This window comes from Mustelus asterias, chromosome 22 (assembly GCF_964213995.1).
Source record: "Mustelus asterias chromosome 22, sMusAst1.hap1.1, whole genome shotgun sequence".
NCBI lineage: Eukaryota > Metazoa > Chordata > Chondrichthyes > Carcharhiniformes > Triakidae > Mustelus > Mustelus asterias.
This window is the reverse complement of record NC_135822.1, coordinates 11672999-11700192: the sequence shown is the minus strand read 5'-3', so window position 1 is coordinate 11700192 and position 27194 is coordinate 11672999. Positions and strand designations below refer to the sequence as shown.

At 46.0% G+C, this 27194-nt stretch overlaps 1 protein-coding gene across 8 annotated transcripts in view; it reads left to right on the top strand.

Annotated features, from left to right (window-relative positions):
- espn (espin) overlaps positions 1-27194 on the top strand; it is a 281984-nt gene that overhangs the window by 52016 nt on the left and 202774 nt on the right. The window contains exon 1 of one of the 8 annotated variants that reach the window (XM_078238746.1): positions 26138-26165. The exons of the other annotated variants lie outside the window; for them this stretch is intronic. The gene's annotated coding sequence lies outside the window, so the exon portion shown is untranslated. Of the gene's footprint in view, positions 1-26137; positions 26166-27194 lie in introns of those variants that run through there. 8 annotated transcript variants of the gene reach the window in all.

The following is a 27194-nucleotide window of genomic DNA, read 5'->3' as shown; positions in this document are numbered from 1 at the left end:
TCATATATCAATATTAAAAATAATTGGACAATGATGAACAATTATAATCGGATATTGTCCACAGGTACATGTGAGGCCTTCTCTGACCAATGAGCAGTGCAGTGGCTGGTGTGCATTATCGACAATATTTTAATTTGATAACTTTCCTTTCACAAATTCCTGGACTCCCCCATCATCAGCAACATCCTTCCTGCATCTACCCTGTCTAGTCCCATTAGAATATTAGAATAGTTTCAATGAGATCCCCTTCATTTTTCTGAAATCCAGCGAGTACAATCCTAACTGACTTAATCTCTGCTCATACGTCAGTCCCACCTATAAGAGGTTTAACAGCAATGTGTAGACCAGGCTGGCTTAGGAGAGCAGGTTTCCTTTGTTAGGGTGGTTTGGGTAACAAAAATGCAAGTGTCGGCATCAAGTTTAGAACAGGATTGGGACAAGTGTGACAAAGCTTCCAATAGATGGATAAAGCTGCAGGTAGGCACATGAGGAATGATGAGAGGGCAAGGTGGCAGAGTGTTGTTTGCACTCTTCAAACTGAACTCCACCATGAACCAGTGCCCACAAAAGAGGACTTGAGGAAACAAAATATGCAAGCTAGCCATTGGTCTAAATCAGCATGATTCCAATAAACATCAGAGAGGTCAAGAAAGACTTGGATTGACATGACGCCTTGAATGATCTCAGGATATCATTAGCACTTTATAGACAATTGAGTATTTTTGAAAGGTAATCACTGTGGTCATGTAGAAACATAGAAACGCTACAGTGCAGAAGGAGGCCATTCGGCCCATCGAGTCTGCACCGACCACAATCCCACCCAGGCCCTACCCCCACATATTTTACCCGCTAATCCCTCTAACCTACGCATCCCAGAACTCTAAGGGACAATTTTTAACCTGGCCAATCAACCTAACCCGCACATCTTTGGACTGTGGGAGGAAACCGGAGCACCCGGAGGAAACCCACGCAGACACGAGGAGAATGTGCAAACTCCACACAGACAGTGACCCGAGCTGGGAATTGAACCCGGGACCCTGGAGCTGTGAAGCAGCAGTGCTAACCACTGTGCTACCGTACCGTAGGAAATTTATCAACCCATTTGCGCACAGCAATGTCACACAATAGCAATTAAACAAAATCTGATTGCAGTTATTCAAAGTATTGATTGAGAGATAAATATTGGCCAAGATAGTTGGGAGAATTCCTAGCTCTTCTTCGAATAGTGCCTTAGGATCTTTTACAATTCCCTCAGAGAGCAGACGGGGCCTCAGTTTTAACATTGCATCCAAAATGCAGTCCCTTCGACAGTGCTGCACTCGCTCAGCCCTGCACTGGAGTTTCACAGTAGATTGCGTGTGTCCATGGAGTGGGACATGGTTCACAACCTTTGGACGCAGCCACAGCTGACATTGTATCTGCTTGAGCCACTGAATCGGATCGTAAAATGTGGCGGTCCATCAGTAAGGCCCTCGCTCTGTTTCTGTGCTGCCTCTGTTCTTTGGTTTGAAATTCAGACAGGTGCTGGCACCGCCTGAAATGAAGTCACCGAAAAGGCGCGCCCCACTCTTCTGAAATGTCGCTTCTGCTGTCTGTCCTAAAACCACATAAGTCTGTAACTCAAAGGAGCAGCCAAGTTTCTGTGCCTTCAGGCAACTGAACGTATGGCAACAAGCAGTGCCCCGGAATCACCGCAGGGCTTTACCAGTACACTGTACCTGGAGTGCTGTGGCCCGCGACAACTCTGACTCCACCCACATCCCTTCCTCGCAAACAGCACTTTAGGCAATTGGTTTATTTGCTTTAATTCTGCTGAATAAAGTGAAATTTCGTGGCTACACAATGCCTGGTTTGACAATTGGCTTCACTTCCACCTCCATGACACACCTCGTCTCAGGCTCTCCCTCAGCTGCAGTCAAAACCGTCACCTGCTCATTTACTGCTCCCAGACTTGGTTATTCTATCTCCCAGCATCTGCAAAAGTGGATTCATCCTAGACTCCTGCTGCCCGTACCCTAAATTGCACCATTCTCCCATCATACCTGTACCTCACTAATCCCCGGTCAGGGGACGTCACAATTTAAAAACCTTCCTCCTTGATTTCAAATCTCTCCCATGACCTTGCCCCTTCCCTACCTCTGTCAACTCCTTCAACCCTCTGAGATTTCTCTGTTCTTCCAGCTCTTGTGTAACTCTGACTTCCTTTGCCCATTGACAGCTGTGTTGTCAGCTGCCTGGGCCCTGAACCCTGGAATTCCCTCACTAAACTTCTCCCCCGTTCTTTCCTTTATGATTAGCATCTTAAAACCTACATCTTTGACTAAGCTTTTGCTGAATGTCTGCTTCTTTTGCCCAGTGCTATTTTTCTTTTCTGTCTGATGATGGCTCTGTGGAGTACCTTGGTGTGTTTTCAAAGGTGCTAGGGGAGGCGATGGTCTAGTGGAATTGTTGCTTGACTATTAATCCAGAAACTCAGCTGATATTCTGGGGACAGACTTCGAATCCTGCCACAGCAGATGATGAAATTTGAATTCACTAAACAATATCTGGAATTAAGAATCTACTGATGCCCGTGAAATCATTGTTGATTGTCGGAAAAAGCCCATTTGGTTCATTAATGTCCTTTAGGGAAGGAAATCTGCCATCCTTACCTGGTCTGGCTTACATGTGAACCCAGAGCCACAGCAATGTATTTGACTCTCAACTGCTCTCTGAACGTGGGTAACTAGGGATGGGCAATAAATGCTGGCCAGCCAGCGCCGCCCATATCCCACAAATGAATAAAAAACAACTTCAAGGTGTCATTGGTAACTGTGGGGATGCGATGGCCTCGTGGTATTATTGCTAGACTATGAATCCAGAAACTCAGCTAATGTTCCAGGGACCCGAGTTCAAATCCCACCATGGCAGGTGTGGAAAATCATTGGATCTTTAAAAATCTGGAATTAAGAATCTACTGATGACCAAGAAACTGTTGTCGATTGTTTCAAAAACCTATCTGGTTCACTTAATGTCCTTTAAGGAAGGAAATCTGTCATCCTTACCTGGTCTGGCTACATGTGATGCCAGAGCCACAGCAATGTGGTTGACTCTGAACTGCCCTTTGAAATGCAAGACACTCAGTTCAAGGGCAACTAGAGATGGGCAATAAATGCTGGCCAACTAGCGATGCCCATGTCCCACGGATAAATAAAAAATAACTGGCCACGATTTTAATGGAAAAGCGTTTGACTAAGTCACTGCCATCAGTGAAAATCAGTTTATTTGGAATTACGAGCTTTCGGAGAGCTGCCTTTCATCAGGTTTGTCCTGATCGGAACAGCGCCCCGAAAGCTCATGATTCCAAATAAATCTGTTGGACTTTAACCTGGTAACGACTTCTTACTGTGCCCACCCCAGTCCAACGCCGGCACTTCCACATCATCAGTGCAAATGATACTGTCGGGCTGCTTACCTGTTCCGAGGCACTAAGTTGAATCTTCTTCAAACTCAATGGCATGAAGTCTGTGTAATTACAGAATCAAAATTGTAGCTATTGATTTAAGATGCTGAGCAACTATTCACATCAAAGGAACCTTCGCTCCTGCTGAGATCAATTGATTAACAATAAAAACCAGCAGGGATCTCCCATTGGCGGTTTGTGATTGGCCGAGTCATTAAGGCTGGGAAGTAGCCCAAGTCTGATCACAGCCAATGGGAGTGTAGGGAGGGTGGTGGCGGGACAGGAGGATTTAACCCAGAGCAATTGGGCTGTGGAAAGGAAGAAGCGGCTTTTCCTTGTTGTCCAGTAACCTTTCCCTCCTGGAATGCGCATGTGTGGACACTGAGCGAGATGGGGGTCAGGCTCGAATGTGATGCCCCGCATGGTCAATTAGCCCATCAGTGTCGACTGTTTAACTTCGCACTTCAAGATGGCCATTGATTGAGATAGCCAATCAGTGCATGTGGAAGTGGACACTGGCACAGGTTAGTGCCCTAACAGTGGAGATGTTTGCATATCAGAGAAAGTTGTAGTTGGAGATAGTGCGACATTTTGTAATTATCTGAGGTGAGAAACCTGCTCCTTTAAAGGTGCATGAAGTAATTCGTTACAAAATATCTCCTGTCGCAGGACCAGGTTTTTCCTGTTTGCTGAACACTGTGGGGTCCAGCTGTTCGCACAAGTTTCTCTCTTCTCCTCCCGGGCACCACTCCAAGTATCAGTCGAACAGGCTTAGTCACTCTGCGGGCGCTTGTTCAGCAACCACACCGCTAGACTGTACATTTGTAATCATTAAACCAGGTAGCCAATTTCCTTCTCCTTTCCTGCACTCACTTGCTAACAGGAGCCAGGGTGACGCAGGGAACCAGCTCCCATCAAAGCAATGGAAAGGAAGAAAAGCCTGCATTTATATAACACCCTTCACAACGCCAGGATGCCCCAAAGCGATTGATAGTCAGTGAGGGGTAGTCACATGGGTGTCACTGGCTGGCCAGCATTTATTGCCCATCCCTAGGTGCCCAAGGGCAGTTGAGAGTCAACGACATTGATGTGGCTCTGGAGTCACATGTAGGCCAGACCAGGTAAGGATGGCAGATTTCCTTCCCTAAAGGACATTAGTGAACCAGATGGATTTTTTTCCCTAACAATCGACAATGATTTTCACGGTCATCAGTAAATTCTTAATTCCAGATTTTTTAAATTGAATTCCACCATCTGCCGTGGCGGGATTCGAACCCAGGTCCCCAGAACATTAGATGAGTTTCTGCATTAACAATCCAGCGATAATACCACTAGACCATCGCCTCCCCAGCAGAAAACATGGCAACCAATTGGTGCACAGTAAAATCACACAAACATAAAGACAGATCATCTGTTTTAGTGATGTTGATTGAGGGATACATATTGGGGGTTGGTTTAGCTCAGTTGGCTGGGTGCCTGGTTTCTAATGCAGAGAGATACCAACAGCGCAGGTTCAATTCCTGTACAGGCTGAGGTTATTCATGAAACACCTGCTGTCCCCTTGTCTGAGGTGTGATGATCCTCAGGTTAAATTGCCACCGGCCTATGGTCATCTGGGACTATGGCCACTTTACCTTTATATATATGGGCTGGGATGCTGGTCTGGAGAACTCCAGCTCTCCCTGAAGTATTTTTTACACTCGGATGAGGGAGCAGATGAGCCCTCTGTTTAATGTTCCATCGCCCAAAAAATTGATATTTCCAACAATGCAGTGTTCCATTGAAGAGTCAGCCTAGATAATGTGTTCAAATCTCTCAAATAACCCAGAACTTTCTGACTCAGAGGGCAGAGAGCTACCAATTGAGTCATGCTTGACATCTTGTATCACAGCTCAGCTTATCCCTCAGTGCTTCATTGTCAATTACTTTCTGCAGGGTAGTTGTATCGGCAAATGCAGTAGCAAATTCCAGCAATTGCAATTAATAATTAGTTTTTTGAATTTGATTTGATTTATTATTGTCACATGTATTAGTATACAGTGAAAAGTATTGTTTCTTGCGCGCTATACAGACAAAGCATATCGTTCATAGAGAAGGAAAGGGGAGAGTGCAGAATGTAGTGTTATAGTCATAGCTAGGGTGTAAAGAAAGATCAACTTAATGCGAGGTAAGTCCATTCAGAAGTCTGATGGCAGCAGGGAAGAAGCTGTTCTTGAGTTGGTACAAGGCCTCAGACTTTTGTATCTTTCTCCCAACGCAAGAAGGTCGAAGAGAGTAGTTGGTCGGATTTTGGTTAGAGCTCCGAGATTTGAATAGTACCTCAAGGTCCTTTTACATCCACTTGAATAGACAGACAATTTAACCTCTCACCTGGAAATGCATCTCTCTCTCTCACTATCGCACTGAAACACCAGCCTTCTGAGTCAGCGGTTAGAGTAAACCAAGTTGATACCAATGCTGCTATGTGCCTGAACACCACAACCAGCATTACAACGGAGGCCACAATCAATTACACAACTAATGGCAGAGCCAATGCCACGAGTTGGCCGTAACTGACGGTGGCATCACTTGTCGGTTGGCAGTGCCAACTTCATCTTTGCCAATCATGAGCGGGGCTCTGGGCAAAGCCGCCGGCAAAACTGGCTGATGTGCCAAAGTGTTGAATCATAAAGTGTTCGGGTCTTGTTTCTGAAATTCATTTAAATTTGTTGTGCGTCCTGGCATCCTCCGGCAGGCATTGTGTTTAACAGCTCTGCACCCACTATGCAGTGAGTGCCACACTGCTGGTAGTGGCATGGGCAGAATATGGCAATGAGGGCAAATACCAAAACTATCAGCTGTCTCCAAATTTAGATGCTTTTCAAAATTACAGCTGAGGGAGCAGGGGGCCAGAATATACATATAAGACTGGTACGAATGTCTTGCCACCAATTATGGAACCTGCAGTAATGTTCGTGTTTTTTTGCTGTGAATACACCTCTTGTAATTCTGGTGTTTTCACTTTCAAAGTGTTTTATATACTGGGTAGCAATGGAACGCCTGCCATTCATTGATGTCACAGTAACATCTCACATACACCACAAATTAAAGTGAGGCATTAACCAGAGTATTGCTGTTTACCACACATCCGCAGCTGCCCGGCACACTTTCTCTACATAGAAAGTATTTGCATTGGAATAGCGACTTTCACAACCTCAGGGGGTCCCCAAAACAATTTGCAGCGGACGAATTAATTTTGAGGTGTAGTCACACATTGTACTGTAGGAAACATGAGAGCCAAATGCGCACAGCAAGATCCCACAAATAGCAATGTGGTAATCGGTAGATCATCTGCTCTGGTTCAACAGTAACTGTCCGAAGGGAACTGCTTTGGAAGGAAAACAACTGCAGGGCTGTGGGCAAAGAGTGGAGGAATGGAACGGTTGGTTCTTTCGAAGTGCAAGCACAGGTTTAATGGGTTAATGTTTCGAGTCTGTATTCAGAGCTCTGAAGAAGTCGTACGGACTCAAAGCAATCTACTCTGTTTCGCTGTCCACAGATGCTGCCAGACCTGCTGAGTTTTCCCAACATTTTCTGCTTGTGTTTGAGAATGTCAACGCATCGTGCACTCGCCACAAATTGGTGCGTTAAGTGTAAATTGAATGGCTCTTGCTCAATTAAAGTACAAGGGAAAAGTGATTCGTGGAAGATGATGACAGATAGACGTGCTAATTGTCTTGATTACAGCCAGTGACTCATCCATCCTTTCAGATTCAAGTTTCGTTAGGAGGACTTTACAGAAAATAATTCCTGGCAGGGGACAAATCTGCCACAACTCTTCATCCTGTTTGTGAAGCTTAGCTCTGTTTCCACTCTCTTCCTCTTCCCAGATATGACATTAATACCTAAGATAATTGACTCATGAATTTGTAAACCATTGAATGAGGAAGATAATTTCGAAGATAATTTAGAATTTATGGTTAGGTTGATTGGCCATGCTAAATTGACTCTAGTGTCAGGGGATTAGCAGCGTAAATATGTGGGGTTATGGGGATGGGGCCTGGGTGGGATTGTGGATGGTGCAGACTCAATGGGCCAAATGGCCTCCTTCTGCACTGTAGGGATTCTAACACCACCTGTTGTAAGGATAGTTGGAGGTCATTACTTGTCACCTGGGGGAATGTGTTTTAGCTTTTCCTGTATTAAAACTGTCAGTGGTAGCCATGATGTGGAAATGCCGGCCTTGGACTGGGGTGGGCACAGTAAGAAGTCTCACAACACCACGTTAAAGTCCAACAGGTTTATTTGGAATCACGAGCTTTTGGAGTGCTGCTCCTTCATCAGGTGAATGAGACCCACTTACTCACCTGAGGAAGGAGCAGCGCTCCCAAAGCTCGTGATTCCAAATAAACTTGTTGGACTTTAATCTGGTGTTGTGAGACTTCTTACTGTATTAAAGCTGGCAGATTATAAAACATTAGTTCCGTCAATAGCACTGTTGCTTCACAATCGGAAGACTTGGTTGCCAAGTCCACTCCAGTGTCTGTGCGCATAATGAAAGATAAAACTCCAGCGTTACAGTGAGGGAGTTCCTCGTTGTTGGGAGATCTGTCTTTTGGATGAGAATATTAAACAAGGCTCTGCGTGCTGATTCATGTAACTGATCCTGTTTGGAGAGGAACAGAAAGTTCGCCAATAATCGGGGCCAAACATTCATCCTTTTAACCAACATCCCAGAGAGGGAGTGCTTCACTGTTGGAGGTGTCCTCTTCCCGAGAGACATTAAGATGAGATCCTGTCTGCCTTTTCAAGTAAGCGTAAAGGATATTATGGCACCATTTTGGAGAAAGATAATGGACTTTACCCACTCTTTTATTTATCAAACAATTTACAAATACAAAATGCATTACACTTTCAAAATTACAATGGCGTTCACCCCTGGAGACAATCTTTTTACTTAAAACAATTCATCCAATTACAAATCAAAAGACATCATAATTTCACAATAATGAATAACAAACTGGAGGCTTACAATTTCACAATAAATTGTGAAACGACAAGCCAATAGAGCACAATGTAGATGATCTGTAACCATCTAGGGCTCAGCCTTCGGGGGTTTTGACTTACTGGGTCAGGCCAACTGGGTTACACCTTCCGGGCTAAGCACCAGAGGTTACAACTAATCCATCCAAAACATTACAATCAAAACACATTGTAGATTATCTGTAACCATCTGGGGCTCAGCCCTTGGGGGTCCAGACTTACCGGGTCAGGCCAACGGGATTATATCTCTGGAGTCCTGGCCAATGTCGATCACTCAACCAATAAAGCCAAATGAACTATTTGTGGGACCTTGCAGTGTACAAATCGGTGCCAATGCTTTACAAGGTTAGGTGGGTTGGCCATGCTAAATTGCCCCTTAATGTCCCAAGATGTGTAGGTTAGATGGATTAGCCATGGTGGGATTGTGGGATTGCAGGGTTAGGGTGGGTGAGAGGGCCAGGATAAGATACTCTGTCAGAGCGTCGGAGCAGATTCAATGGGCTGAATGGCCTCTTCCGCACTGTAGGGAATTCTAGGATTCTATGATTCTGCCCAAGGTGTTCTAAGGAATATCTTACTGTTTGGTCCACCATCACGCCTTGGCAATGCTTAGAGATTATAGGCATTCTTATTATTTTAAGGAGTACTACGAGTTTTTTTTATCAGTGCTTTGTTAGGGGTAATCCAATTCTGCTTTCTAACTGGCTATAAAAAAAATCACAGATTACTACAGTGTAGAAGAGGCCCTTCGACCCTTTGAGTCTGTACTGACACATGAAAGGCCCTGACCTGCCCACCTAATCCCACTTGCCTGCACTTAGCCCATAGCCTTGAATGTTATGGCGTGCCAAGTACTCATCCAGGCACTTTTTAAAGGATGTGACGCATTCCGCCTCCACCACCCTCCCAGGCAGTGCATTCCAGATCATCACCACCCTCTGGGTAAAAAGAAATTCCTCAAATCTCCCCTCAACTTCCCACCCCTCACTTTTAACACGTGTCCCCTCATAATTGACCCTTCAACTGAGAGGAACAGCAGCTCTCTGTCCACCCTGTCCATGCCCCTCATAGTCTTGAACACCTCAGTCAAGTCGCCCTTAGTCTTCTCTGCTACAGAGAGAACAATGTCCGGAGACAATACACATCTCTTTAACCTGTGCTTAATGCTCTCTCCACTCACATTGTTTGTACCTTTAAGACTTGATTATCTGTAAAGACTGCATTCCAATCATTATTCTGTAAATTGAGTTTGTGTCTCTGTATGCCCTGTTTGTGAGCAGATCTCCACTCCACCGCTCCGAAAGCTAGTTGCATTTGCTACCAAATAAACCTGTTGAACTTTAACCTGGCGTTGTTAAACTTCTTACCAGAGAGAACAACTCAAGCTTACGCAACCTCTCTTTATAAAATGCTGGGTTCATTGCCTTGGTCATCAGGATAGGCTACTTGGACAGATCAAACATGCTGAAACTTGATGGAAAAATAAAAAATTTACAGCATAACAGGAGGCCATTCAGCCCATCATGTGGTGGCAGTTGAAAAACAGCTAAGCAGCCTAATCCCACTTCCCAGTCCTTGGTCAACATCCCAGTACATTAAAACATTTTTAGTTCATATCCAAGTAGCATAAAAATGCTCAAGAGTTTCTGTTTCTACCATCCTTTCAGGCAGTGACCACAGGGCCACCAGCATTCAATGGGTGAAAACATTTCTCCTCGAGTCCCCTAAATCCTTCTGCCAATTACTTTCAATCTGTGCCCTGGTTATTGACAGATTTGATGTGGAGATGCCGGCGTTGGACTGGGGTAAACACAGTAAGAAGTTTAACAACACCAGGTTAAAGTCCAACAGGTTTATTTGGTAGCAAAAGCCACACAAGCTTTCGGAGCTCCAAGCCCCTTCTTCAGGTGAGTGGGAATTCTGTTCACAAACAGGGCATATAAAGACACAGACTCAATTTCCATGAATAATGGTTGGAATGCGAATACTTACAACTAATCAAGTCTTTAAGAAACAAAACAACATGAGTGGAGAGAGCATCAAGACAGGCTAAAAAGATGTGTATTGTCTCCAGACAAGACAGCCAGTGAAACTCTGCAGGTCCAGGCAACTGTGGGGGTTACAGATAGTGTGACATGAACCCAATATCCCGGTTGAGGCCGTCCTTGTGTGTGCGGAACTTGGCTATCAGTTTCTGCTCAGCGACTCAGCGGTCATGTGAGGGGACACATGTTAAAAGTGAGGGGTGGGAGGTTGAGGGGAGATTTGAGGAAAATCTTTTTTACCCAGAGGGTGGTGATGATCTGGAATGCACTGCCTGGGAGGGTGGTGGAGGCAGGATGCCTCACATCCTTTAAAAAGTGCCTGGATGAGTACCTGGCATGCTATAACATTTCTGCTCAGCGACTCAGCGGTCACAGGCATTCGGCCTCTGATATTCGGGTAAGCGTTCTCCAAGGCAGCCTTCGCGACACACGACGGCGCAGAGTCGCTGAGCAGAAACTGATAGCCAAGTTCCGCACACACAAGGACAGCCTCAACCGGGATATTGGGTTCATGTCACACTATCTGTAACCCCCACAGTTGCCTGGACCTGCAGAGTTTCACTGGCTGTCTTGTCTGGAGACAATACACATCTTTTTAGCCTGTCTTGATGCTCTCTCCACTCACGTTGTTTTGTTTCTTAAAGACTTAATTAGTTGTAAGTATTCGCATTCCAACCATTATTCATGTAAATTGAGTCTGTGTCTTTATATGCCCTGTTTGTGAACAGAATTCCCACTCACCTGAAGAAGGGGCTTGGAGCTCCGAAAGCTTGTGTGGCTTTTGCTACCAAATAAACCTGTTGGACTTGAACCTGGTGTTGTTAAACTTCTTACTGTATTGACAGATTTACCAAGGGAAATAGATCCTTTCTACCCACCTGCATGAAATCTTATCTCTGTCGCCTTGATTCCAATGACAATCTGAGCCTGCACAATCCTTCTTGGAATATATTGATCTGAACTGCGTGCAGTATTCTTGTTACGGCCCAAATAGCATTTTCCACAAAAAGGAAAACGGAAAATTCTGGAAATGCTCAGCAGGTCAGGCAGCATCCATGGGGGAGAGAAACAGTGACCGGACTTACTGGCTCTGCCGCGGCGTGTTCTCCCGTAGCGGATGCGGCGAGCTATTCAAATGCCCATTGTCTTTGGTGGAACTGGAAGATCCCACTGGCAGGAGTTCTGGAAAATTCTGGCCAATTATTAGAGTTTCAGGTCAATGGCTATTCATCAACATTTTGTACAGGTCCAGCATAGCCTCCCTGCCCTGAAATTTGACACCTTGGCTAATAAGGGAAGTTTATTTATTAGTGTCACAAGTAGGCTTACATTAACACTGCAATGAAGTTACTGTGAAAATCACCTACTTGCCACACTCCGGCGCCTGCTCAGGTCTACTGAGGGAGAATTTAGCATGGCCACCTAACCAGTACATCTTTCGGACTGTGGGAGGAAACCGGAGCACCCGGAGGAAACTCACACAGACACGGGGAGAAGGTGTTGACTCTGCACAGTGACTCGAGCCAGGAATCAGACTCGGGTCCCTGCTGCTGGAAGTGAAATCCTTTCAGTAATGTCAGTAAGGTGGGAAACCCAACAGTCAACATGTTCGCAGCAATAGAAGCTGTGGGATCTTTTATGTCCATATGAGAGGGCTGATGGGGAACTCATTTTTAATATCTTAATGGAAAGATGACACCTTAATACTAGAGTGTTAGCCTAGATTTTATGCTCAGTTCTCTGGAGCAGATCACTCTTAAATTATGTATTCTTTCATGGGATGTGGGTGGCTAGGCCAGCATTTATTGTCCGTCCTTAGTTGTCCCAGAGAAGGTGGTGGTGAGCCATCTTCTTGAATCGCTGGAGTCCATGCGGTGCAGGTCTACCTGTCTGTCGGTTCTGTTAGGGAGGGAGTTTCAGGTGATGAGCCCAGAACCTTCTGACTGAGAGATGAGAGAGTTTCCCACTGAACCAAAGCTGACACAGCAGTTACAACAGATTGTGCTTTGTACTGTATTTATCAGAGGGAAACTTTGACATTCCGATGACCAATACATGTGTCACATTGAGGTCATGATACTGTTAGACGCACTTGCAACGTCATAAATTTTCTTAAAGAGACAGCATCTTCCCGTAAAACCCTGGGACAGCCACTTTTGTTTTAAGATGGACCCACAACCCGAAATTCTCCAGCCGTTCACACCCCACCACTGCCGCTGCAAGTGAGGGCGCAGAATTTGGCGCTCAGCCAAGTCTCCATTAACTGCAGCAGAACCAGAGAATCTCATCAGCGTGAATGGCCAGAGAATTCCGGATACGGTTTCTGCCTTGATTTCATGTTATTTCTCTCTCAATAGCATCATGCTCCAGTTTTTATCTAGACAGAGATAGATCGGGTTCTTGATTGGTAAGGGGATCAAAGGTTACGGGGAAAAGGCGTGAGAATGGGGTTGAGAAACTTATCAGCCATGATTGAACGGCGGAGCAGACTCGATGGGCCAAATGGTCTAATTCTACTCCCATATCTTATGGTCTGATGGTCTATGGTCTTTTTTGTTTGTTCATGCACAAGATATGAGCATTGCTGGCCAGGCCAGGACTTATGGCTTCTTTCTAATTGCCCTTGACAATGTGATGGTGAACTGGCCCCTTGAATAGAACGGAACAGTTTGCTAGATCGTTTCAGAGGGTAGTAACAGTAGCCTATTTGCTGTGGGTCTGGAGTCACATGTAGGCCAGACAAGATAAAGGTGGCAGATTTCCTTTCCTAAAAGGGATGGGTGAACCAGATGAGTTTCTTGTGACAGTCCAGTAGTTTTATGCTCACCATTGTTAATGCAAGCTTATTCCAGATTTATTTAATTAATTGAATTTAAATTCTCCGGCCGCAGAATTGAAACCATCTTAATGGGTCAATAGCCAAGGCTTCTGGATTACTCATCCATTAACACAAACAATGGGGTGAATTTTCCTGCTCCGCCCACCACGGGAATCAGAACGGGTGAAGGACGGACCATGGAAAGGTCCGTTGACCTCAGGCGGGATTTTATGGTTTCTGGGCGAGCGCGGTTGGAAAATCCCACCCAATGTGTGGATAAGACCAGCACTAAACTCTATTGTGAAGCCAACTGCAGGTGAATAGCTTAGAGTCACTTTCCCATCTAAGCTGACATACGAAGTGAATTAAATTAGATGGGATTGGAGGGGTGGCTTCGAGGGATGTCGCCGACTGCCAGAAATCAAGGAAATAAAGAGTTGCCCGGGGAGAATTCTCCCACCTGGGACTCAGTCCTGTATTGGGGGCGGGAAGGGGGAGTGATTCCCATTGCAGAGGCTGATGGGAAACAGGCCCTGTCCTCATTAATTATGCACCCGGGGGCTAGTGTGCAATATGGTGCCAGTCCCGCCGTATTGAAAAGGTGCCCAACAGCACTGACCCACAATGAAGAAAAAAGATGGACCTCCCAAAAAGGAACACTTGGAGGCCGGAGGATAGACCCCCTCAATGAATCTGAAAGATCCACCTGTATAGCGGCACAGTGGTTAGCACTGCTGCCTTATAGCGCCAGGGACCCGGGTTCGATTCCTGGCATGGGTCACTGTCTGTGTGGAGTTTGCACGTTCTCCCCGTATCTGCATGGGTTTCCTCCAGGTGCTCCAGTTTCCTCCCACAGTCCAAAGATGTGCTGGTTAGGATGCATTGGCCGTGCTAAATTCTCCTTCCGAACAGGCGCCGGAGTGTGGCGACTTGGGGGTTTTCACAGTAACTTTGTTGCAGCGTTAGTGTAAGCCTACTGGTCATAATATTAAATAAATAAATGTTCCCCCTACCCACTGCTGTGGTGGTCCAGGTTCACTGGTGGCCTCCATCCCGAACACCAAAAGCAGCCCCAGGCATGATTCAGGTGGGTCCCGGCTTCTGCACGCCATGTTGTTCCAGACGTGTTCCGGGCCAGCGTGTTTCCCACTGGCGTTGCGGAGAATTGAGTGGATGGGGGATGCCAGCCTGGCCTTCATCTACATCCCATTAGGGGATGGAAATCAGTTCCACACCGGACGGATTCCAGTGGGTTTCCCGGTCCGTCATGGCGGGCAGCAGCACAGGATCCCGTGGGAAATTCATTCCGGCGTAAAAACAATTTTTGGGCTCCTGCTGAATTTTGCCCCCCTGTTGAACCTGTCGGCAGGGCCATGGGAGAATGAATTCTGCCCTCCATCCCCACCCCCATTTCCCAGGGGCATGGGAGAGGAAGCTGGAAGGAGAGATTTTTAGGCAAGGCTGCATGTGCCCTGTTTCTGCAGAGTCAGAGCAGCACACCCTCTCTCATAGAGGGAGGGAGCAAGTGCATCAATGGGCAAGTGAAACACTGAATTAACATGCTGGGACATGGTGTCTCTCACACTGACACAGAGGGCTGGGCAACTCCTTCTCCGTCAATGACGTCATGTGTGGAAGTGGCTGGGACAATGGAGAGAGAGCGTTAACCCCATCAGAGCCGCTGAGGACTTAACAATATTTTTTTGCAACATGTCTGGACAAAACTCTGGGTGTTTTGAACATGCGCCATTCTGAAAATCCTGAATTAGAATTGATTACATTTCCCAAACTGATAGCAGACAATTGGTGCTGAACACTGACGCTTTGCGCAGAGTTTTCACTTTGCGAGCAAGAAACAGGAGGCGGGGCTGTTTCCAGGACCCGAGGCTGTGCATGTAGGGGTCAGGATGGGGTGGGGGGTGGGGGTCATTGACCATTTTGACTGGACACCCTCCTGAACTGGCATTGGAGCTGGCTTTCCTTTCCAATTGAGGGGGTGGTGTGTGGGCTCTTGGAAGCTGGAGGGGCCAATCAGAGGCTTCCGAGGAGCTGCCGACGGGGGCATAAGGTAGGTATGTGAAGGATGCTGCGACGGGAAGGTGTGTTCGCAGACTGTACCGCTTTAAAACTTCACAAAAAGCAGCCAGAGTGGCTGTTGATACGTGTGCACATGCGTGTTGATACGTATGTGCGTATGTGTGTGTGTATGTGTGTGTGCATGTGTGCATGCATGTGTGTGTTCATGCGTATGTGCATGTGTGTGCTTGTATGTGTGTGCATGTGTATGTGTGTGTGCGTGTTCATGCATGTGTGCATGTGTGTGCCTGTATGTGTGTGCGTGTGTATGTGTGTGTGTGTGTGTGTGTGTCTATGCATGCGCCTGTGTGTCTATGTGTGTCTCAGGGGTAGGGAGTGGAGTTGGAGTCCCACTACAGTGTGCTGTTTCTTTGACCACGCCCTATCCAGGAAGAGCCTGTGGGCGTGGCAGGAGTGCTGACCTCTTGGCATTTTGTCAAGTGCCCAATGTCTGATAGTTCACATGGCAGGAAACTGGAAGCCGACTGGCTACTCCTTCACCAAGGTTCTGAATGAGCCTAACTGGCTGCCTTCCTCATGGGAGGAATGGTGAATCCAAACCCACCTCAGCCAAGATAGCCAATGCTGCCAGTCAGGTCGGGAAACCCAAATCCCCAAATGCTTCCAGTAGACTTGGCTCTGTCCACCAATATTCCTGGGCAGGACCCAAATATCCTGCCCTTTGTGTAGAAAGGAATTTGAGAATGAGATTATGGACCGGCATGGGCTTATCCTCTCAGTGCTGTTTGATCCCTGGTCTCTTTCACATGGACAGTACCATCCAGGTAAACGGAGCTGCTATGGTAAGATCCCTTTTACATGACAGTTTGGTGCTGTGGACTGTGTTGGTCGAGCATCCAACATTCTTTCTACCACCTGCCTTACCAAGAACCTCTCTTACCATCTGCCATTGGTGTGATTTGGAAGGATTAACAAGTTAATACTCAAATGTTTGGTTGCATTATGAACCCTCCTTCCTTGGCTATCAAGTCCTGGGATGGGACTTGAAGAAGTCTCACAACACTTACCCCAGTCCAACGCCGGCATCTCCACATCATGACTACCATGGGACTTGAACCCACAGTTTCATTACCCGATGTAATGACTTTAATGAGGCCCCCCATGTGGACCTCTTAGAGTACGAGCTCCCAGATTAAGGCAATAATGGGGATTTTCACAGTAACTTCATTGCAGTGTTAATGTAAGTCTACTTGTGAGACTAATAAATGAACTTAAACTAATGGCTTCCCCAATGGGGGAGCCTGGCATATGTACATAATGTGGAGTATCAGGGTTACTGGCACTCTGGGTTTATATTTTTAACCTTTATACTTCCTTACTCTGGGTGGGTAAGTGGAGCTGAGTTCACAAAAAGTTCAGCCATGATCTTATTGAATGGCGGGGCAGGCTCGAGGGGCCAGATGGCCATACAAACACTCAGAAATTTAAATTCAATCCTTGTCTATACTAAAATACCCAGGGAAAGGGAGCAAGCTATGCAGCCTCTGGAGCCTCTTTAGCCATTCATTAAAATCTGGATTGATAGGAATCATAGAAACCCTACAGTGCAGTAGGAGGCCATTCAGCACCAACCACAATCCAAACCAGGCCCTATCCCCGTAATCCCATATATTTACCCCGCAAATCCCTCTAACCTACGCATCCCGGGACACTAAGGCGCAATTTAGCATGGCCAATGCACCTAACCCGCACATCTTTGGGCTGTGAGAGGAAACTGGAGCACCCGGAGGAAACCCACGCAGACATGGGGAGAACGTGCAAACTCCTAGAATCCCTACAGTGCAGAAGAGGCCATTCAGCCCATCGAGTCTGCACTGACTCTCTGAGAGCATCTTAACCCTCTCCCCAGCCCTATCCCCGTAAAGCCACACATTTCCCAAAGCCAATCCATCTAACCTACACATCTTATAGGTCCGACACCAAGGGGCAATTTAGCGTGGCCAATCCACCTAATCTGCACATTTTTGAACTGTGGGAGGAAACCGGAGCACCCAGAGGAAAGTCAGTCAGACACGGGGAGAATGTGCAGACTCTGCGCTGTCAGTCACCCAAGGCCGGAATCGCTGTGAGGCAGCAGTGCTAACCACTGTGCCACCATGCTACCCTGTCATGGATGGTCTGTATCTTAACTCCAGGGCCTACAATACTAAATGATAGCATTTAGTTTTTGAGACTACGTCTGCCTTTCTCACACTGCAGCAGACAGTTAAAATGAGTCTAATGTGTGTCATAGGAGCCTGCTTTGCCCCTGAATCAGCAGGGTCACCAGCAGTTGGGGCTTTTTTCACTTCATCAGATGCCCTCACGTTCTGCCATTGTTCCCCTGCCTTCCCACAGCCAATTGGAAAACAGATTGTTCCTTACCCAATTAGACCATAAGAACTAGGAGCAGGAGTAGGCCAATCAGCCCCTTGAGCCTGTTCCGCCATTTAATACGATCATGACTGATCTCATCCTGCCCTCAAATCCATTCTCCAGCCTGTTCTCCATAACCCATTACTAATTAAAAACCAGGATGTGGGCGTCGCTGGCTGGGCCATCCTTAATTGCCCTTTGAACTGAGTGTCAACCACATTGTTGTGGCTCTGGAGTCACATGTAGGCCAGACCAGGTAAGTATGGCAGATTTCCTTCCCTAAAAGAAAATTAGTGAATCAAATTGGGTTTTATTACAATCATAGAACAGAATCCCTACAGAAGGAGGCCATTCGGCCCATCAAGGCCCTATCCTCTTATCCCCACATATTTACACTGTTAATCCCCCTGACACTAAGGGGCAATTTAACATGTCCAATTAACCTAACCCGCTCATCTTTGGACTGAGTGAGGAAACCGGAGCACCCGGAGGAAACCCACACAGACACGGGGAGAATGTGCAAACTCCATACAGACGGTCACCTGAGGCCGGAATCGAACCCAGGTCCCTGGCGCTGTGAGGCAGCAGTGCTAACCACCGTGCCGCCCCTATGACAACGGTTTTGAGGACTTTTAATTCCAGATTTTTATTGAACTCAAATTTCACTATCTGCCGTGGTGGGATTCGAACCTGCGCCCCCAGAGCTTTATCCTGGGTCTCTGGATTACTGATACAGCGACAAAACCATGACACCACCACCTCCCTCTCCATTCATTGATCTCCATTTAAGCTCCTCCACCACCATCCTGTTCCCCATTGCTGCCGGGCTTGTTGTCTTGGCAGTGGTGGGTGCAGCACTAGCTGCTAATTGACAGGTTGCTATGGGAACATTAGTTTAGTGTGGTTAGTCCTCAACGCGTGGGTGTGTGGAGGAACGCTGTCAACGCTGTGAGTGTCGCCATCACACCCATCCCCTAGCATGAAGCAGATCAGGTAAAACCGTGCCTTTAATTGTTTAAAGTTTATTTTGTTAGTGTCACAAGTAGGCTTGCATTAACACTGCAATGAAGTTACTGTGAAAATCCCCTAGTCGCCATACTCTGGCTCCTGTTCGGGTACACTGAGGGAGAATTTAGCATGGCCAATGCACCTAACCAGCATGTCTTTCGGACTGTAGGAGGAAACCGGAGCATCCGGAGGAAACCCACGCAGACACGGGGAGAACGTGCAGACTCCACACAGACAGCGACCCAAGCTGGGAATCAAACCCAGGTCTCTGGCACTGTGAGACAGCAGTGCTAACCACTGTGCCACCGTGCATCCCGGGGTGTTAGCCGGGTATTAATGGGTGTTAGCTTGCGAGGGGAACAATTGGAGAATGTGAGCAAGGAGTCTTTCTGAATCACATCTCCACAATTGTAAAATCAATGGAAACCTGAGGTTGAGACGATGGCACAGTGGTTAGCATTGCTGCCTCACAATGCCAGGGACCCGGGTTTGATTCTGGGCTTGGGTCACTGTGCGGAGTTTTGCACGTTCTCCCTGTGTCTGCGTGGGTTTCCTCCGGGTGCTCCGGTTTCCTCCCACAGTTCAAAGATGTGCGGGTTAGGTGGATTAGCCATGCTAAATTGCCCCTTAGTGTCACTTGCTAGGATAAATGCATGGGGTTATGGGGTGGATTTGTGGTTGATGCAGACTCGATGGGCCGATAGGCCTCCTTCTGCACTGTAGGTTTCTATGATCTATAAGAGTTACTTAAAATACTCAAACGAACCAATTCCAGCCTCCTGGACTACCAGGATCCACTACAGTTTGACTACTGCCGCAATGGGTCCACAGCAGACGCCATCTCCCTGGCCCTGCACTCAACCCTGGAACACCTAAATAACAGGGACACCTATGTCAGACTCCTATTTGTCAAATATAGCTCAGCCTTCAACACTATTATTCCCACGAAACACATCTCCAAACTCCATGGCCTGGGCCTTGGCACCTCCCTCTGTGACTGGATCCTGAACTTCCTAACTCACAGACCACAATCAGTAAGGATAGGCAACAATACCTCCTCCATGATAATCCTCAATACTGGTGCCCCACAAGGCTGTGTTCTCAATCCCCTACAGTGCTCCTTGTACATCTATGACTGTGCGGCCAAATTCCCCTCCAATTTGATTTTTAAGTTTGCTGACGATACCACTGTAGTGGGTCAGATCTCAAACAATGATGAGACAGAGTACAGGAATGAGATAGAGAATCTGGTGATCTGGTGCGGCAACAATAATCTCTCCCTCAATGTCAACAAAACGAAGGAGATTGTTATTGACTTCAGGAAGCGTAAAGGAGAACATGCCCCTGTCTACATCAATGGGGACAAAGTAGAAAGGGTCGAGAGCTTCAAGTTTTTAGGTGTTCAGATCACCAACAATCTTTCCTGGTCCCCCCATACCGACACTATAGTTAAGAAAGCCCATCAACGCCTTTACTTTCTCATAAGACTAAGGAAATTTGGCATGTCAGCTACGACTCTCACCAACCTTTACAGATGCACCATAGAAGGCATTCTTTCTGGTTGTACCACAGCTTGGTATGACTCCTGCTCTGCCCAAGACCACAAGGAACTACAAAAGGTCATGAATGTAGCCCAATCCATCATGCAAACCAGCCATTGACTCTGTCTACACTTCCCACTGCCTTGGCGAAGCAGCCAGCATAATTAAGGACCCCACGCACCCCGGACATTCTCTCTTCCACTTTCTTCCTTCGGGAAAAAGATACAAAAGTCTGAGGTCACATACCAACCGACGCAAGATCAGCTTCTTTCCTGCTGCTGTCAGACTTTTGAATAGACTTACCTTGCATTAAGTTGATCTTTCTCTACACCCTAATTATGACTGTCACACTACATTCTGCACTCTCTCATTTCCTTCTCTATGAATGGTATGTTTTGTCTGTATAGGCGCAAGAAACAATACTTTTCACTATATGTAAATACATGTGACAATAGTAAATCAAATCAAATCAAATCAAACATTTACCCCCAACAAAACCAGCGGCACAATGGATAGCACTGCTGCCTCACAGCACCACGGACCTGAGTTTGATTCCCGGCTTGGGTCACTGTCTGTGCAGAGTTTGCATGTTCTCCCCGTGTCTGTGCGGGTTTCCTCCCACAATCCGTAAGACCTGCTATTTAGATGCATTGGCCATGCTAAATTCTCCCTCAGTGTATCCGAACAAGCTTCGGAGTGTGGTGGCTAGGGGATTTTCACAGTAACTTTATTGCAGTGTTAATGTAAGCCTACTTGTGACACTAATAAATAATAAACTTTATGGATTCCCATCATGAAATTAGCCTTTCCTGAAATCAGAAAGTGAAGAATTTTGAAACATTTTCTCAGAGAAAACACGGATTAACACTTCCATTGGCAGCTCTACCAAACTTTGTACCACAAAACGATTTTTTTGCAAACACCTTTCTAATACCAACCTATTGTTCGCTTCCAGCTTTTTCTCTATTGATATTAGGTTTTGAGCATTTGCAGTTTATTTGATGTCTTTCTGCAGCTTTGGTTAAAACTGTAAATGTCTGCACACTCCTTGGAGAATACTGCCACTCAGTGGTGATCCTTAGTGACTGCAGACACCCTTGACATCCTCACAGGGCTTTTCAAAGTTCGCTTCCAATGTCTCCATGGAAACCCAGCAATTCAATCCACTTACAGCACAGAATGGAGATCCTGATGTGATCCTTTTAGCACTGAACATTATAATTAACTTTACTATTGTTGAGAAAAGACATTTTGTTGAAGCTTTTCATCTGGCACTCATCAGGACAATTGCAAGAATACCAATATATTTAATTGGTATTGTTAACAGTGCTAACACTGTGCCACTGTGGGTGGCACAGTGGTTAGCACTGCTGCCTCACAGCGCCAGGGACCCGGGATTGATTCCCAGCTTAGGTCACTGTCTGTGCAGAATCTGCACGTTCTCCCTGTGTCTGCATGGGTTTCCTCCAGGCTCTCCTGTTTCCTCCCACAGTCCAAAAGACGTGCTGATTAAGTGCATTGACCATGCTAAATTCTCCGTCAGTGTACCTGAACAGGCGCCGGAATGTGGTGACTCGGGGATTTTCACAGTAACTTAATTGCAGTGTTAATGCAAGTCTATTTGTGACACTAATAAATAAATGAATAAATTGTTTAAATTTTCAAACAATGCTTGGCAGTTAACTGTCAGTCACTGTTAACCAGTGCATTCTCAGAAAAGCCTCCATCAGAGTTCATTTGTCAACCAATCAGCACTCTCTTCTCATACAGTATAAAGTTGTTGTTTCCAGTGACATTGGTATTCCTGTGGCAATATTCCTGATGAGTGCAACTCAAAAAGCTTTGACAAAATGCCTTTTTCCAGCAAGTTCTGTACTCTCAAATGACTATAAGTAACTGAAAGCAAGCCCCTAATTGTCAGTCTTTGAGAAGAGTGCAGCGATACAATAGTTGGGGGGTTTGACAGGATAGATGTTGAGAAGTTACATAGTCCAGAATGAGGGTCATCGTGTCAGGAAAAGGGGTCACCGTTTAGGACCAAGGTGAGGAGAAATCTTTAGAATTTCTTATGATCTTATTGAATGGTGGAACAAGCTCAAGGGCCAGCTCCAGATCCCGCGAGAAAGAATCATAATTAAAACAATAAAACTCTGAACTCCGCAATTACTTAGAATCATAGAATAGAAATCATAGAATCCCTACAGTGCAGAAGAGGCCATTCGGCCCATCGAGTCTGCACCGATACATGAATAGGATGGGAATAGAGGGATATGGTTCCCGGAATGGTAGGGAGTTTTAGTTCAGTCGGGCAGTATGGTTGGTGCAGGCTTGGAGGGCCAAAGGGCCTGTTCCTGTGCTGTAACTCTCTTTGTTCTTTGACTTTCTGACAAGAGTAACCCACCCAGACCCTTTCCCCCATCCTATCCCCATATCCCCACAGATTTCCCCTGGCTTAATCCATTGAACCACACATCTTGGAACACTAAAGGGCAATTTAGCATGGCCAATCCACCTAACCTTCACATCTTTGAACACTAAAGGGCAATTTAGCATGGCCAATCCACCAAACATGCACATCTTTGGACTTGCTGACAAATTCTGTGGAAGAAGAAGTTTTCTGGTTGAGATACAAATGCAGGAAATACCAATTTCAGAAGGCAGTGAGTGCCCTGTGCCCTAAAGATGCCTGATAAAGGTCTGACCCCATTTCAGGCATCTGTGGAGGCTGCCGAAACAGGTTTTGGATGCCTTACATGTAGATTGGTTTACCAGCTCTCTAACGCCAACATAAAACTCCATGAATAAATAAAGCTTACATCTAATGACATGCCCAAATGTTGCATGTCAACTGTGACGCCTGAAACCATGATAATCCTTCTTTAGGCAGTGACTCTTAAACAGTATGTGTGTCAGTTATAAGCGCTAGCTGGTATTGAAACATTCTGGATGATGTTCAACTGAAGCATTCAGAAGGGAATTAGACTGTGACCTGGAAAGGAAGAACGTGCAGGGTTACGGGTAGCAGGCGAGGGAATGGTAATAGGTGAGTTGCTCATTTGGCGAGCTGGTACTGACATGGCCAAATGGCCTCCTACTGCGCCCCCAACAATTCTGTGATTTTGTGATGTGCTGCACTAATCAAATAGACAAATGGTGCTCACCCTCCAGCGCATGAAGCATGTAGGCTGTTCCAGGCTGTGTTTGTCGCCTCTTTGACCTTCCTGCCGCCATGTGTTTCCTTTCTACTTCTCTCCTCATACAGGTTGGCTTTCCAGTGGGTAGAAATGGTAACACCATTTTCCATAGTGATGTGCTGCACACAGTAGGGACTGTACTCAACCAGGTTCCGGTCTCTATTAGGGGACATGGCTGGGCCAGCACTTATTGCCAATCCCTAACTGCCCTTCATTTCAGAGGGTAGCTGAGAGTCAGTCACATTGCTGTGGATCTGAAGACACATGTAGGCCAGACCAAGTAAGGATGGCAGATTTCCTTCCTTAAAAGACATTAGTGAACCAGATGGGTTTTTACAACAATCGTCAATGGTTTCATGGTCATCATTAGACTTCTAATTCCAGATTTTTACTGAATTCAAATTTCACCATCTGTCGTGGTGTGATTCAAACCCGGGTCCCCAGAGCTTTGCCCTAGGTCTCTGGATTACTAGTCCAGCGATAATTCCACTTTGGCACTGCCTCCCGGTTTGGGAACTATGAATGATCACAATTCCCCTGGGAAAGGGAGAGAATGAAGTCAGGTGGAATTCCAACACCTCAACGCTATACAAGAAATTGAGCATAATCTGACACTCCCCGAACAGTACTGAGGGAACGCTGCATTGTTACAGGTGCCGTATTTCAGCTGTAATGTTGAACCAAGGGCCACTCAATGGGAGTAAAAGATCCCATGGCCCAGTATGCAGAGAGCAATAGAATTCTCTCCAGTGTCCCGGCCAATGTTTATCTCTTGAAATGAAATATATTATTTGCATTTTGTATCAACCACAATAAAACTGAAGAATGAATTCTCCAATCAGACTGTATCAATGTTAATGGAAGATATTTCAAAGATGTCCAAAGTTGTCCAAGTCCAAAGATGTGCGGGTTAGGTTGATTGACCATACTAAATTGCCCCTTAGTGATCATACTAAATTGCCCCTTAGTGGGCGGCACGGTAGCACAGTGGTTAGCACTGCTGCTTCACAGCTCCAGGATCCCGGGTTCGATTCCCGGCTCGGGTCACTGTCTGTGTGGAGTTTGCACATTCTCCTCATGTCTGCGTGGGTTTCCTCCGGGTGCTCCGGTTTCCTCCCACAGTCCAAAGATGTGTGGGTTAGGTTGTTTGGCCAGGTTAAAAATTGCCCCTTAGAGTCCTGGGATGTGTAGGTTAGAGGGATTAGCGGGTAAATATGTGGGGTGGGATTGTGGTCGGTGCAGACTCGATGGGCCGAATGGCCTCCTTCTGCACTGTAGGGTTTCTATGATTCTTAGTGCCCAGGATGCGTAGGTTAGAGGGATTAGTGAGCTAAATATGTGGGGTGACGGGGATAGGGCCTGGGTGAGATTGTGGTCGGTTCAGACTCAATGGGCCGAATAGCCTTCTTCTGCATTATAGGGTGTCTACGATTCTATGATTCTATATTCTAATCAGAGTTTAATACTGAGATAACGTCCAGGACTTGCATGGGGAATGACCGATTGACCTCTCTGTAGGACTCGTAGAATATGAGCTCCCTGGTGATCGTTAATTACTTTGCCAGGTGGAGCTCGTATACCGAGCCCTTTATAAAGCAGGCCCCTGAGTGGATCCATTATTGTACTGTCCCAGTTGGAACGTTTTTGCGTTCACCACAGGCTTGTGGTTTGACTTTATTTTGTGCAATAAAACACAGTTTCTTTACAGTTGACTCCTGGAATTGTTATAGATACCTAACAGTACTCATCACATGGACTGCAGCAAAACATGAAGATCCAACTCCACCTTCTCAAGGGCAACCAGGAATGAGTGATAAATTCTAGCTGTGCTATGGGTGTGCATGTTTCGAGAACGAATGAAAGAAAAATAGTATTTTGTTATTTTGGCCACTTCTTCTCTCTGCCCCTGAAAGGTTCCGTCCCAGAAGCTCCGATCCTACCGTACCAAGAGCCATGCTTCACAATGTGAATATAAACAGTGAATGCAGCTGAGGATAACACAGTTCAAACCTGCCTTTACCTGGCCTGCACATGCATGTACTATCCAGCAGGTGTCACTGGTTAGTAATTGGGCAATGGAGAGCGCTCTCGGAATGGCTTTTCTCAGAATGGTTCTGCTGTAACCACTTAAAGTTCCTCTGGAGCCACACTATGGCCAGTATTTTATGTCCTCGCTTGGGCGAGACTCGTAAAATCCCGCCCAAAGCCAACGGGGAATTCCGTTCTGCGAGCCATGCCTGCCCCGATTCTGGGACGGTCGTGGCAGTAAAATTCCGACATATGTTTCCGTACATGTCCCATTATCACCAAATTTGAGCTCTACACCATAATCCCTTACATAATTTAGTCATCCTTGCTCTTCACCCTTTCCATTTGTTCAGGCCTGCACCATCCACCCTCTTTCCCTTGGCTATTAAAATCTGTGAGATCTCTAATCTCTTTCAGCTGTCTGGAAGCTCATTAACCAGAAATATTAACTGTTTCTCTCTCCACAGGTCCTGCCTGACCAGCTGAGTGTTTCCAGCATTTCCTGTTTTTATTTCAGATTTGCAGCATCTTCAGTGTTTTATTTTTGTTTTAATGTTAACATGATCTTAATTTGGACTACATTATAACGCAGTACTAAAGGCTGTTATTACCCAGGTAAACCACTGTGCTAAATCTTATCATTAATCTTGTATAAAACAGAACTGAAGCCTATTTTTGCTCCAGAATACTACAAGGATAAAGGCAATTATTAGCTTAATATGTCACAGGTTATTGTTAGCCTAATATATCACAGGTTATTATTAGTCTAATATATCACCAAGGCTAAATGGCATTATTGCCCCAATGTATCAATTCTACTGCTGGTTCAGATGGACAGAAAATGGCAATTGGAACTCAATCCAGAAAAATGTGGGGAGGGACGCTGGGGTGCATGTCCACAGATTCCAGAAGGCAGCCGGACAAGTCGATAAAGTGGTTGAATGGGATGCTTTCCTTTATTAGCCAAGGTGTAGAATAAAAGAGCAGGGAGATTTGGCTGGAAAGAGAGACTTGCATTTATATAGCACCTTTCATGACCCCCGGATGTCTCAACATGCTTTCCAGCCAATGAAGTACTTTTGAAGTGTAGACAAAATTGTCATTTAGGAAACACAGCAGCCAATCTGCAAGCAGCAAGCTCCCACAATTAGCTATGTGATAATGAGCGGATAATCTGTTTTTTTGTTGTTGTATTGATTGAGGGATAAATATGGGCCAGGACAACAGAGATAACTCCCCTGTCCTCCTTCCGTATAGTGCCAAGTGGGGATCTTTCTTGTCCTCCTGAAAGGGCAGTTAGGGTCCTCAATTTAATGCCTTATCTGACAGGTGAAACCTCCCACAGTGCCATGTGGTACTCCCACAGTACTGCACTAGTATCAGCTTGGATTTTTGTTTTCAGTTCCTGGAGTGGAACTTGAACCGATAAACCTGCAGCTCCGAGGTAAGAGTGTCGCGGACTGAAGCTGCGGATAAGATGCAACACTGAGAGATGGCAAACCGAGGCCAGTGAGTGGGCTGCACGAATGGTCCTCCTTCATCTCAGTGGGTCGCAAGATTGAAATAGAATGTATGCACTAACCATGACCCCATGAATAAGATGAAATAAAGTTAAAGTTAATTTATTTGTCATAAGTAGGCTTA